General features: G+C 41.7%; 1 protein-coding gene across 5 annotated transcripts in view; it reads left to right on the forward strand.

Moving 5' to 3' along the window:
• NCOA3 (nuclear receptor coactivator 3) overlaps positions 1-13,854 on the forward strand; it is a 122,695-nt gene that overhangs the window by 55,804 nt on the left and 53,037 nt on the right. For all 5 annotated transcript variants that reach the window (XM_055137514.1, XM_055137512.1, XM_055137516.1 and 2 more), the window contains one exon: positions 3,425-3,503. The gene's annotated coding sequence lies outside the window, so the exon portion shown is untranslated. The remainder of the gene's footprint in view (positions 1-3,424; positions 3,504-13,854) is intronic.

Here is a 13,854-nt window from a genome sequence, read left to right on the forward strand (position 1 = left end):
ATTGTAGTTGACTGTTTCCAGAGAAATCTGTTGTTTCATTTTTGGCAAAGGATACATTTATTGGTGGATAACCAACTGCAGAAGAATGCTAAATTTAAATCACACAAATTTTAAATCTGTAAGTGACCTAAAGTTTATTTGCAGCAAAAACTTGTGTGGTGCTTTGAAGACCAGTGGGCAACAGCTGGCTTTTCCCAAGGATGGTGGCTCCCCGTGTGCAGCCTTGCAGGCGGTGGAGGGAGGGAGTCCCTGGCAACAGGGCCTGCAGCAGCGCAGAGAACAATGATTAATAGTGGAGTTCTTTCCCCTTCCATGACAATAGCAGAAGGAAAGCACGCTCATGATATTCAGCGGCCTCCTTTTTGTCCAGTTGGTGTTTCCAAGCATCCCCCTTTTTGTCTGCTCCCCCATCCCCAGTTTAATTCTTTGTTCTGACCTTGAGGCACATCTCAGACTAGTTATTAACAAAACACAATTTGATTGTCCCCAACCCCCATTAGCTTCTAATGATGCAGGTTTTGATAAGAAGAACCTCATCAGTCATTTTTTTTTTTGTTAATTCTAGTAGAAAACTTAATGTCTTTCCTCCCTCTCAGATATCTAGTATTTTAAAAGAAACATCAGTTTTCTTATCGATGTGATTTGATTTTTCTTTGCATGACTGACTGGATTTTAAATCATGAAATGAGGGTAGGAATAAACTTGTTTTTATTACAGGCAAAAAAAATCATGGTTCCTTGAAATCTGTTATTGTTGTTGCCTTTGCACAGAATTACTGTCTTGGCTCCAGATACGTTTTTATATTTATGAACAGTTCTTTATGGGATTCTGGTATATATGATTTTGGACATTTTATTCCTTTCAGATTCCTGATAGACAAGTCAGCGATTGATCTTTAACTATAGATCTGTGACTGGGGCCTTCTGTCATCTAACTGAACAAACACTTCCTGGGGCAGGGTGGGGAGGAGACTTCTCTCCGGGGTGTTTCTGTGGACATCGGAAATACAGAATACTAATTGGTAGGGTCAGCATTCCCTGATAGGATACTCTTTTGCTTATTTGTTTTGGTGCCACATTCCGCTCTCTTCAGGGTTTACTTCTGGCTCTGTGCTCAGGAATCATTCCTGATGGGGCTCATGGGACCATCTGGGGTGCTGGGGATAGAACCCAGGTGGGCTGCATACAAGGCGAGTGCTCTTCTTGCTGTAGTAAGAAGTTGTGTGGTCCTGGGTTCAACCCCCAGCACCACACAAAAACAAAAATGAAGACTGTATTTTCTCTCATATTTTTAAATTTCAGTGTGGTTGGGGGAAAAAAGTTTCAAAAAACTTTTTTTTTTTTTTTTTTTTTTTTTTTTTTTTTTTTTTGCTCTCTGGCATTCTCATTTTTTTTTTTTTCATTTATTTTATTTTTTTTTTAATTTTATCACCATGTGGAAAGTTACAGAGTTCTCAGGTTTATGTCTCATTTATACCGTATTCAAACACCATCCCTTCACCAGTGCCCATATTCCACCTCAAAAAACTTTTTCGGGGCCTGGAGGGATAGTACAGTGGGTAGGTCGTTTGCCTGGCACGCAGCTGACCCGGGTTCGATTCCCAGTATCCCATATAGTCCCCCGAGCAGCGCCAGGAGTAATTTCTGAGTGCAGAGCCAGGAGGAACCCCTGTGTATTGTCGGTGTGACCCAAAAAGCAAAAACAAAACAAAAAAAAACCAAAAAACATTTTGGGTTTTGGGGTCCTACCTAGTGGTGCTTAGACACGGCTCCCGGTTGTGCTTAGGGAACTGTGTGGTGCTGTGGAGTAGAACCTGCATTGGCCGCGTGCACAGAAAGCACTCCGTTAACCCCTGCACTCTCTCCAGTTCCTTCTAATTTTATTTATTTTTATTTTTCTGATTTTTTTGCTTTGTCACGTGGTGATGCTCAGGGGTTACCCCTGGTTCTGCACTGAGGATTTACTACAGGCGATGCTCAGGGGACCAAGTGGGTGGGATGCTGGGGATTGAATCTGGATCAGCTGCGTGCAAGGCAAATGCTCTCCTGGCTGTGTATTGCTCCAGCCCCCCGTCTAATTTTTTTAAGACCTGAACTTTGTTTTCTTTGGGTGGGGTATGTGGGAGACTGCTCATGTGGGGTCAGGGGTCTCAGGGGCTGCTCCCTGTGATTCTTGGCCCTGGGCTTTAACTTTCAGTGCCACGGCCTGAGGATACTGCGGTGTTCAGGCCCCTTGGTGCTTGTGGCTACCAGGACAATCCTTGGTGGTAGTCGAGGTCACTAAGGCCACACATAGCAGGGCTTGGGGGCCTTCAGGACTTACACTTGGTGACGCTGGGCATCAAACTGGGGTCGGTCTGGTGCCTGAACTGTGTTTCTGTTTGTTCGCTCTTCCTTTGTTGTTGCCGTTGTTTCTGCTGTGGTTATTGGAGGGTGCATGCACTTCCGGCAGAGGGGCCGGCTGGAGTTGCTTGTCAGGTTGCAGTACTTGCTGTAGGTTGCTCCCTGCGCTGAGACATACAAGTTATGGTTTTGGTACTTCCTGGAGGTTGCTGACTTGCTCACCAGGGGTCACACTTTTGGTCATGGCACTTGAACATCTTTTTAGTTGTGATCTTTGCCTGAGGTTGCACCCTTTTGTGGTACTCACACACACCCGGCTGCAGTGTAGTCAGGAATGGAAATCACTTGTGATGCTGGGGGTCCCAGACTGCAGAACCGCCAGGATAGCACTTGCATAGGGGGGCACCGGGGAGTCGTATTCAGGGCCACAGGCTTGCAGGCAATTGCTATTCTTCTAGTCTGAACTTTTTTTTTTTTTAAGTTTTTGGGCTGCATCTAGCTGTGCTCAGGACATACTCCTGACCCTGCATTTGGGGATTGCTCCTGGCAAGACTTGGGGAACCATATAGAGAGCCAGAGATGGAACCCGGGTCAGCCATGTGCAAGGCAAACATCCTGACTTCTGTCTTATCTTTGTCCTATTGTTCCTGGCCCCTAGCCTGGAAATTCTTAAGTTATAACAGGCATCAAATAATCTTCTGTTTGACTTATTGGTAGTTTTGGTTTTGAACAGGTGGGGATACTCCAAATTCAGGTTATTCATCTGGTGTGATCACTTTTCAGGATTTGCTACTCGTCTTCACCATCCACACCCCGCCCCTCCCCTTTGCAGTATTAATGTTTACAGACTGTGATAATGTTTTGTGTGTTGCAGGCCTGACTTTTAAAGCAGAAGTAGTAATATGTGGCAAAATAAAGTATCAAATTAAGTATCAGATCTTCCTAGTAGGAAGAGTCCTTACATTTGATATCTTTTGTTTGCGATGTCCAAGGAAGGAAAAGATGGGAAAATTTTTTGTGTGTTACTAATAATACTTAAGGGCAATAAGTTTCAACCCCTCCTCCCTCTTTTTTGTCTTCAGGATCAAAATACTTGCTGAACAGAGGAGTCAGAGGCCAATAAAAATACACCACTTGGATGTCATTTGACTCCTTAGCCAGGTAAGTCAATTTTATTTTGACTTGGTCCCTTTCTGACTTTACTCTTCTGAAAAAATTATCCTCTTTTGATTTTTGATTTAATCTGGTTTTATAGCTCATGTTTTTCTTTTAATATTACGTATGTGAATGATCTTGGAATGAATATGTGGTCATGTTGTGTCTATAAACAATTTGTTGGTGGGGGGAAGGAGAGAAACTAGATACAGTTGAATAACAACCCTCCTGCCCATTTTCCCTTTATTTATGATGATTTAATTTCATTTTAGTTATTTTTTCAGGTCTCTGGGCCATACCTGGTGGTACTCAGGTGCTGCTACCAGCCCTGTGCTTGGCGGTTGCTCCTGGTAGTACTTGGGACCATGTGATGACTGTCGCTGTCATTCCATTGTTCATTGATTTGCTTGAGCGGGCACCAGTAATGTCTTCATTTGTCCCTGTCTCGTGCTAGTGTAGCCTGATGGCATTTGCTCGCTCCAGGAACATGAAGAGCACGTTGTTACTGTTTTTGGCATATCAAATACGTCACGGGTAACTTGCCAGGCTCTGCCATGTGATATTGGAGGTTAAACTAGGGTTGGCCACAAGCAAAGCGACTTCAACCCCAATACTATCTTTCCAGGCTCATGTATAAATATCTTCTGAGGGGGCACCATACCTGGCACTTCCCAAGGCTTACTCCTGCCTCTGCACTCAGGGATCACTCCTAGCAGAGCTTAGGGGACCATATGAGGTGCCAGGGATTAAACCTGGGTTAGTCACATGCAAGGCAAACACCCTACCTGCTAACTATCTCCCCAGTCTTCCAATTATTTCTGAATCCTACCTGCCTTTGATACATTGAAGTCTTCTGCATTTGTTCTACTTTTTGTTTACTATTCTTAGTTTCCTGGGCTAAGACCCCATAATTTCATGCATGTATTTATCCAAATGTCCCTTTATTACTTATCTGTTTCTTCTCCTTAGTTAAAATCTTGCTAGGAAATTTATTTATTTTGGAATAATGTCTCCCATGTAGTACTCAGAAGGCCTGCATGCCCCTCCCAGTGATTCTTGGCCAACCAGAACAGTGGTTCCATCTGAAATAAAGATTTTTTTTTTTCTTTTTGGGTCACACCCGGCGATGCACAGGGGTTACTCCTGGCTCTAGACTCAGGAACCACTCCTGGTAGTGCTCAGGGGACCATATGGGACACTGGGAATCGAACCCGGGTCGGCCGCCTGCAAGGCAAATGCCTTACCCGATGTGCTATCGATCCAGCCCCTGAAATCAAGATTGTTGGGATTACTTGGGCTATCCTGAAGGTGCTTAGGGGCCTCCAGGTCTTACCCGCTGATGCTCAGGAGACCATATGGTGCTGGGAATCTAACTAGGGTCAGTCACAGGCTTGGCAACATGTGCCTTAACCCATGTTAAGTACTGTCTCCAGCCTCAATTTTTTATTTTATTATTATTATTTTCTTTTTTTAATTTTTATTTATTTTTTGCCTTTTTGGGTTACACCTGACGATGCACAGGGATTACTCCTGGCTCTACACTCAGGAATTACCCCTGGCGGTGCTCAGGGGACCATATGGGATGCTGGGAATCGAACCCAGGTCGACTGTGTGCAAGGCAAACACCCTACCCGCTGTGGTATTGCTCCAGCCCCTCGATTTTTTTTTAATTATTATTTTTAAATTGAATCACCGTGAGATAGTTACAAGATTTCATGTTTGAGTTTCAATCATACAATGATCAAACAACCATCCCTCCTCCACCAGTGCACATTCTCCACCACCAATGTCCTCAGTATCCCCCCTCTCTTTTCCAGCCCTCCCCCTGCCCCCATGGCAGTCCAGCCTCAGATTTTCTCTTCAGACTTCCATTCTGCAATGAGCTCTGCGCTGTCATTCCCTAGCTTACAGAAATAAAGTACAGATTTTTTTCTCTGACATTCGAAGCTTTCCTTTATCCACGAACCCCTCTAGGCAGCCTTCTCTGTAAAATTCAGCTGGGGTATATATTCCAATTACATTCTGAACATAGAGATCTAGCTTCTTTTTAATTTAAAAACCTTATTTGGAAATAATTTACAATGCACAAAAGTTATGAAAATAAGAGTACAAAGAACATCTGGTTATTATTTAGCTACTTGTTTTAATATTTGCATTTGTATATGCTCTTAATCTTTTTCTTTCTTCATGTGTAAGCACACACATGCTTTCTATTTTTGCGGGCTGGGTGGGGAAGTCACACCTGATAGTACTCAGGGCTTCCTTCTGGATCTGAGCTTAGGAATCATTCTTGGCGGAGCTGGGGATTGAGCCTTGGTTGACTGCATGCAAGGCAAGTACCTTGTACTATCTTTTCAGCTCTATACATGCTTTTTTTGAACTGTTTTAGTATGATACGTTGCAGGATTTGATAGATAGCTTAAGAGGCCTAATTCATGATTTGCATATGGGATACCCAAGTTTGATCCCTGGCCCACGTATGGTTCCCTTAGTTCTACTTGAGCCTCTCTTGAGCACGCAAAAGGGACCTCTGAGCATAGAGCCCACCCCGTACACTTAAAGGGCATTAGTTGCATAAAGCATGCTACTTTCCCCTGATAATTCTGCCCTGATTCTTAAGAATAGTTATTGTACAGTTATTAGTTTCATAAATGAACACAATACTAGAAGGTTGTCTTTAATCAGGTTACCTGATAGATTCTTTCACAGCATTTCCTATTTCCTCTTAGAATACAGTCTAGACCCACATACTGCATTTAGTTTCCCTCCCTCCCTCCCTCCCTCCCTCCCTCCCTCCCTCCCTCCCTTCCTTCCTTCCTTCCTTCCTTCCTTCCTTCCTTCCTTCCTTCCTTCCTTCCTTCCTTCCTTCCTTCCTTCCTTCCTTCCTCTCTTCCCCTTCTTCTGTTTCCCCTCCCCCTGCATTCTCCTCCTCTTCCTACTCCTCTTCCGTCTCTTTTTTTTTCTTTCATCCCAACATTCTCTTCCCATTTGCCAGTCAGTTCCTGCTATTATTCTGTAATCAAGATCCTTATCTATTTGTATGGCTCATAAATTCTTATTTTTTAAATTGTTCGCAATTCATTACTCAATTTAATTATTTTTGCCCTCAGTTTGTCCTAGGTTTGGACAGTGGAGCTCTCTTAATCATGGCTCCGTTTCCTTATGGGAAATACCATCGAAGACCAAGATCTCTCGGGGAGGGCTTCGTCATTGTTCTGGGTTCTCTCAGTGGACAGATTTTGAAAATACTCATGTGTTAATACAGATACATACATTCATAAACATACTTGTACACATGCACATTCATAACATGGATATCTTGAAGGTAGAAGTTAATGAATTTATATCGTTATATCTAACTTCTCTATACTCCTTACTACATATTTCCGTTTTTGTTTTTTTCCCCTCTCTTTTTGGGTCATATCTGGCATTGCACAGGGTTACTTCTGGCTTTAGCACTCAGGAATTACTCCTGGTGGTGCTTGAGGAACCATATGGGATGCTGGGAATCGAACCCAGATCGGCCGTGTGCAAAGCAAATGCCCTACCTCCAGTCCCATCACTACATATTTCTGTGCCTCTTCTTATGCTACAAAAAGTGCATAAACTACGTGACCTCTTTTAACTTCAGAAGCCTGTCTCACTATAAGAAACACAGTTACTTAAAATGAGTGGTGGATTTGTATGTAGTTCTTACTTTCTCCTAACTGTTCTACCCAGGATTAGGGTGAGTAAATAAATACTGTGCTCTCAAATAAATTACAAATGTTTGTCAAAGAAGCAAAAATTGCCAAACAGATGCATATTTCCTCTATATCTCTTCCATTTCATTACCTCCTCCCTGTTTTTCTTTTTTCTTTCTTTTTTTTTTTTTTTTTTTATTTAGGAGTTTTTGTGCCACAGCTGGTGGATGCTTAGGCCATTGTGCGAATGTTTCAGAGGGCTGAAGTACTTCGGTTGATTAGCAACCCCCCTGTGCAATCCCCAGCACTGAAAAATAGCCTGTTTTTCCTCCTTTCCCCCCACTTTTTCTTTAATAGGTTACTGATGCCGAAGTTAGCTGATTTGTCCTCCCTGTTTTATTTCTTTTGATATGGGGCCACACCTGAGAGTGCGCAGGGCTTTCTCCTGGATCTCTGCTCAGGGATCCCCCCTGTCCTGGCCTGGAGGACCACATGGGGTGCTGTGGGTGGAACCTGGGTCAGCTATGTACAAGGCAGCTTCCTACCTGCTGTCCTGTTTCTCTGACCTTGTTTTTTCTCTTTGTTTTGACAAGCAGGTATGTGTTCTGATTTTCATTCATTTATTTATTTTTTGCTTTTCTAAAAGTTAACTATACTCATTTATTTATTTACTTTTTTGGCATACCACAGGACAACAGTGCTACAGTGCTACTAATATTTCAGGGAAATAATGCCAATTCATCCCAAAAGGAACTTTCCAATTAATTTTTTTAGATTGCGGTAAAACTTAGTAACTTGAAATCTGCCACTTTAGTACTTGAAACAATTTAGTGGCTGTGTTGTGGCACTTGTCCAGTGGCACAATGGCATGGAGCACATAGACGTTGTTGTGCAATCATCATTGCCCATCCATTCCATTTCCAGAATGTTTCTATTTTCCTGGACTGAAGCAGTTTATACTAGGCAATAGTTCTTCCCCTCTCCCAGCACGTTGTTTTTATTTTTACATGATATGTAGTTTATTGGGCTGGAGCGATAGCACAGCGGTAGAGTGTTCACCTTTCACATGGCTGACCTGGGTTCGATTCCTCCGTCCCTCTCGGAGAGCCCAACAAGCTACTGAGAGTATCCGCCCACACGGCAGAGCCTGACAAGCTACCCGTGGTGTATTGGATATGCCAGAAACAGTAACAACAAGTCTCACAATGAGAGACGTTACTGGTGCCCGCTCGAACAAATCGATGAGCAACGGGATGACAGTGACATATAATGTAGTTTATATCGTGTACACATGCCATAGTTAAAGCAGTTTTGTATGTGTTATTATTTACTTGTTTCCAATATTTTGCAATTAAAATAATGCTGCAGCGAGTAGCCTTGTGAATATTTATTTTTACGTTGTTGGGAATGCCCCTCTGGGATGAGTGTCTGGAAGTGGGACTGCTGGATTAAAAGATACACACATTTTTACATGTGTAGATTTTTGTCAGGTATTGACAAATTATACTGTGTGAGGATTATAACGTTAAAATTTTAAAAAAATTAGGCAGAGTGATTTGCACTACTTTAATTTTTGGGTTTCAGGCATAAAACATTCCAGCACCACACCCTGCACTAGACTATCCGCTTCCTTTCATCATCATTCCAGTGTGTCATATTAGTGGCGCCTTCCTCCACGCCCCCTTCTTGTCCCCTCTGCCAGTTCCACTCTCTGGTCAGCTCCCTACTGAAGACCAGTTCTTAGTTTCTGTTGCCTCCTATGTTGATTGCACTCCTATGTTGGTTGTAGCACTATTCACAATAGCCAAAAGTCTGTAAACTGCCCAAGTGTCCAAGAACAGATCACTAGACACAGAAACTGTGGTACATATACATCATGGAATACCACATGGCTATAGGAAAAGTTAAAATCATGCAATTTCGTTGATGGATCTGAAGAATATCGTACTGAGTTAGAAGGACAGATACAGAATGTCCTACACTTATGGGGTAGAAACATAGTAAGGATTATTCCATCTTGACTTCAATAGCAAACAAGCCACACTAGAAACATTTTATGCAGCTTATTTATAGTTTTAGGGCCACACAGCACTGCTTAGGGCTTACTTATGGCTCTACACTTAGGGATTGCTCCTGGCAGTACTCTGGGGACCATATGGGGTGCTGGGGATTGAACCTGGGTCAGCAACATGCAAGGCAGACACACTACCTGCTGTACTATTGCTTCACCTCAGCAAATATATATTTTAGATGCTTCCATGTTGTGCGTGGAAAAGTAGTTTTTTAAAATGTCTGAGTAGTGTTCTGTTGTGTGAACATATCCAACGTTTGTATCCCACTTTTGGCTTTTTACTGAATAAAGCCAGTACTACCGTTCAGACACAAGCTTTTGTTTGATTGCCCTCTCTATTTTAGTAAATGTCTGAGAGCACAACTGAGGAGTCTTGTGTTAAGTATATGCTTATCTATACAGGAAACTATGAAAACTGTTTCCAGATCAAGTTGTCTTAACTTTTTTCCTACTTGGTAATCCTTTTCACCTGAGACATTTCCCCATGATCCTGAGTAGATAAAATAGGCATACAAATAGAACATTGACTGATAGTGTATTGTAAGCTTATTTAATTTCAGTTTTTTAAATTTCATTTATATTTTGGCGTTTGAGTCACACCTGGTGATGCTCATGGCTCTGTGCTCAGGGATCACCAGAAGTACTTGTGGACCATATTCTATACTGGAGATAGAACTGGGGTCATCTTTGCTGAAGACAAGCACTTGAAGCCCTGTGTTATCTGGCTCCCAAATAATGTGTTTTAAAACATTTTTTTTTGTTTGTTTTTTTGCTTTTTTGGGTCACACCCGGCGATGCACAGGGGTTACTCCTGGCTCATGCACTCAGGAATGACTTCTGATGGTGCTCGGGGGGCCATATGGGATGCTGGGAATTGAACCCCGGTCATCTGCGTGCAAGGCAAATGCCCTACCCGCTGTGCTATTGCTCCAGCCCCTTAAAACATTTTTTTTTTTGCGACTTCTACATTAAGTTGTGCAACCCATATAGATTGTGATCCACAGTTTAAGAAGCTAGGCTTTAGATAGCCATGCCATTTTATTTATATTCTTATCATTGTATATGAGTTACATGCCACATCTTTGCTGTTAAGTATTCTGTCTTTTTAATTTTAGCCACTCAAATGGGAGTAAAATATGGTCTTGCATTGTGACTATAAGTTGCATTTCTGTAAAATCTTAAGATACTGAAAATAGCTTATGTTTATTAAAACCACATGTATCTTCTTTCATGAGGTGTCTTTTCCAATGTTTTGCCCATTTAAAAAAATTGGATAGTCTTCAGATTGCATGATTTAAAAAATATATATTCTGGTTACAAATATATTCTCAGAGTCTATTCTGGTAATTGTCTTCCTTTTCCATTTTCTTAAATTTCTGGGTTTTGAGGAATAGGAACTTGGAATTTTAAAATGCAATTTATGGTTGGTGCTCTTTTGTTTTTATGTACTAAGAAATCTTTGCTTACCCTGAGGTAATGATTTTCCCCTCTTAGAAGTTATTTAGATTTTTAGTTTTGTATTTAGATCTGTCAATTGTTTTTGGTTTAATTTTTGTATATGGTGTGAAGTGAGAAGGATCAGTATTAAAATGCAGCTGTTCTGTCCCAAGGCTATTCACTGAGAAGACACTTTTTCTCTTGGTATTGCCTTGGTAACTTTATCAACTGACAAGATGTGTCAGGATCTTTGTGGTCTTTATTTTGTTTCATTGATTGTATCAATTCTTATACCCGTGTATTTTGTCCTGATTACTGCAGTTTTATAGGAAGATAGAAAATTATTAGGTAGTGTGGGTCATTTAATTTTATTCTTTCTTGTAATAATTTTGGCTAATCTAGGTCTTTTATATTTCGATACAAATTTTCACACCAATTTGTCAATCTCTATGATCTTACTCTTCACTGAGCAGCTGCCCTGTAGGGTCTAGCCTGTTTGCCATCCTGAATTCTGGTAATTATCTTGTCAGTTCAGCTGGATTGCTGGGCTCTGCCTGGATCCCTCATCCCTGTGCTGTGATCTGGAAATTGCTTCCTGGTAGAAAGCCTGGGTGGTGGTAGGACTCAATTGTGTATCCCCTGCCCCCTCAGGGACCACAGTTGTCCCCTGCCTGTTCTTCGACATCTCAGTGGTGTTTATTACAGTTTTTTTCTGGTACATGGTGGGATAGATCCTTTTGATTCTCATGGGTCTAAGTCAGTGTTTGTAAGCCTTTTTCTGACCCTGGTGCCCTTCATTCCTGTGGCCTTTTCTTCTAGTTGGCTCTCTAGTCTTGTGCTGTGCCGATTTTTCCCCGTTTTCACTGTGGCCCCCTTGGAGTATCCTGCAGGGAGTCTTAAAGGGGCCGTACGATTCTCAGTTGAGAAATGCTGGTCTAAGGTGCAAGTTTACAGTTCACTGAATTCATTTAAAAAAGGTTCTTCTTGGACCAGAAAGATAATAAGGCACTTGCCCTGCATGCAACCGAAACTGTGTTCCATTTCTGACACCACATACGGTCCTCTGAGCACCTCCAAGAGTGATCCCTGGGCCCAGGGCCAGGAATAGCTACGCTTAGTGTAGCTCCAAAACCAAAAATAAAGGGACTCTTCTCTGAGGGCCAGAGAGATAGTACAGGAGTTGGAGCACTTGTCTTGCATATGGCCAGTACTGGTTCCATCCCTGAAGTGATCGCTGAGTACAGCCAGGAGTAAGCCATGAGCACCACCGGTTGTAGCCCTATAGCAAAACAAAAAAAAGGCTCCTCCCAAGTTTTGACTAATTTGTTCTTTAATTACATAAGTGCCAAAAGACATGTTTATTAGTTATTAGTCATACAGGCTTCCTTTAGTATATTTTATTAAATAGCTTCTAAGCTTAATTAAAGGATTAATATCTGTCGATGTTTTCCTAAGGGCTTTGTTTTTTTACTGCTTCTTTTGCTTTTTGGGACACACCAGCAATGTGTAGGGTTCATTCCTGGCTCTGCACTCAGGAATTACTCCTGATGGTGCTTGGGGGTCCTTACAGGATGTTGGGGATCTAATGTGGGTCAGCTGTGAGCTGTGTGCAAGGCAGACAGCTGTACTAGTATTATCCCTGCTGTACTTTTACTCCGCCCCTCCTGAGGGATTTTGAAGTCTGCCCCTTCCCTTACCCCTTTCTTCCCTTGGTTGTTGGTAGTGACCCGGGGTTGCGCCATGTATGGCAGTGGTGCTCATCAAGCATTGCATACCAGTTTGCACTGTTCCTCGAGGTTTGCTTTCCTTTAATTGTGGTGCTTGAATACCTCCTTGTTGGGGAGATTTTAAACTTTAAAATTTTTTTATTTGTTCCCCTTGAGACAAATTTTTATGTATATTTTTTCCACTAGGTTTCACTTGTAGTTTGTGTGTGTGTTACAATAATATTATTATATTACATATTATATATATATATATTGCCACATCTCACTATGCTCAGCACTTACTTCTGACTGTATAATGACTTACTTCTGACTGTATGTACTCAGGGATCTCTCGTGTGGGGCTCTGGGCACCGTATGAATGCCGGGGATTGACCCGGGATTAGCTGCATGCAAGGCAAGTGTCCTGCCTGCTGTACTCTCTCTGGCCCAGAGTACTGATGTTTCTGCTCTCTGGGTTCCCTGTATTTATTTATTTTTATTTTTTAAATTATTTTTTATTTTTTAATTTTTATTTTTTTATTAGTGAATCACTGTGAGGGTACAGTTACAGATTTACACATTTTCATACTTGTGTTTCGGTCATACAATACTCGAGAACTCATCCCTCCACCAGTGCCCATTCTCCACCACCGAAGATCCCAGTATCCCTCCCACCCCCCAGTCCCATCCCACCCCACCCTCTGGCAGGGCATTCCCTTTTGTTCTCTCTCCTTTTGTGGGTTCCCCGTATTTATTTAGTTCTTGGCCTGTGAGGAAGTAACTTTCCTTCTCCCTTTGAGATTGGTTTCTATAATCCAAGTACAGGTACCAGGTTTCTAAGTATTGACTTCTATAGAGTGTAATCTTTGTTTGCTCGTGGTGGTATTTCATGCCTGATTAAGTGAGAATCATTTTCAATTACAGCATTCAAGATAGGCCCTTGATTGTCCAATTATACTGATAAATGGGTTGACAGATCTTTGCTAAAGCTATGTAATTAACATTTTTGACAGGAAAAGTGGTGCAGTTCAGTTTTTACTTTCATATTTTATGTATATACATATATATTTGAAGTTTGAGGAGATAAAATAAGTTGCTACTTGGTGCTTTTGTTTCGTATAAGTATAATTAGAGAGAGATGACAAAGAGAAGGGATTTCCTCATACATCAACCAGAAAACAAAATTTTGTGTTGTGTGAAGCAGAGAGAAAGGGAGCATTCCCCCTGGCATGGAGGTCACAGTGTGCAGCACCTCAAGGCATTGCTGGCTACTCTGTGGTTCTCCAGACAGGATCAACAGAAAAAAAATGCAAAAGGTGATCTCTTAGGAGGATATTTAATTTCAGTAATTTATCCTGTGACACTCGAATTTTTTGTATTAAACACTTTCCTTTGGGGAGAAACAAAATGTTAAGTAGCAATAATACTATTAATGTAGCTAAATGTCTTCTTTTAGGTTA

This window comes from Sorex araneus, chromosome 5, assembly GCF_027595985.1.
Source record: "Sorex araneus isolate mSorAra2 chromosome 5, mSorAra2.pri, whole genome shotgun sequence".
In the NCBI taxonomy this organism is placed as follows: Eukaryota; Metazoa; Chordata; class Mammalia; order Eulipotyphla; family Soricidae; genus Sorex; species Sorex araneus.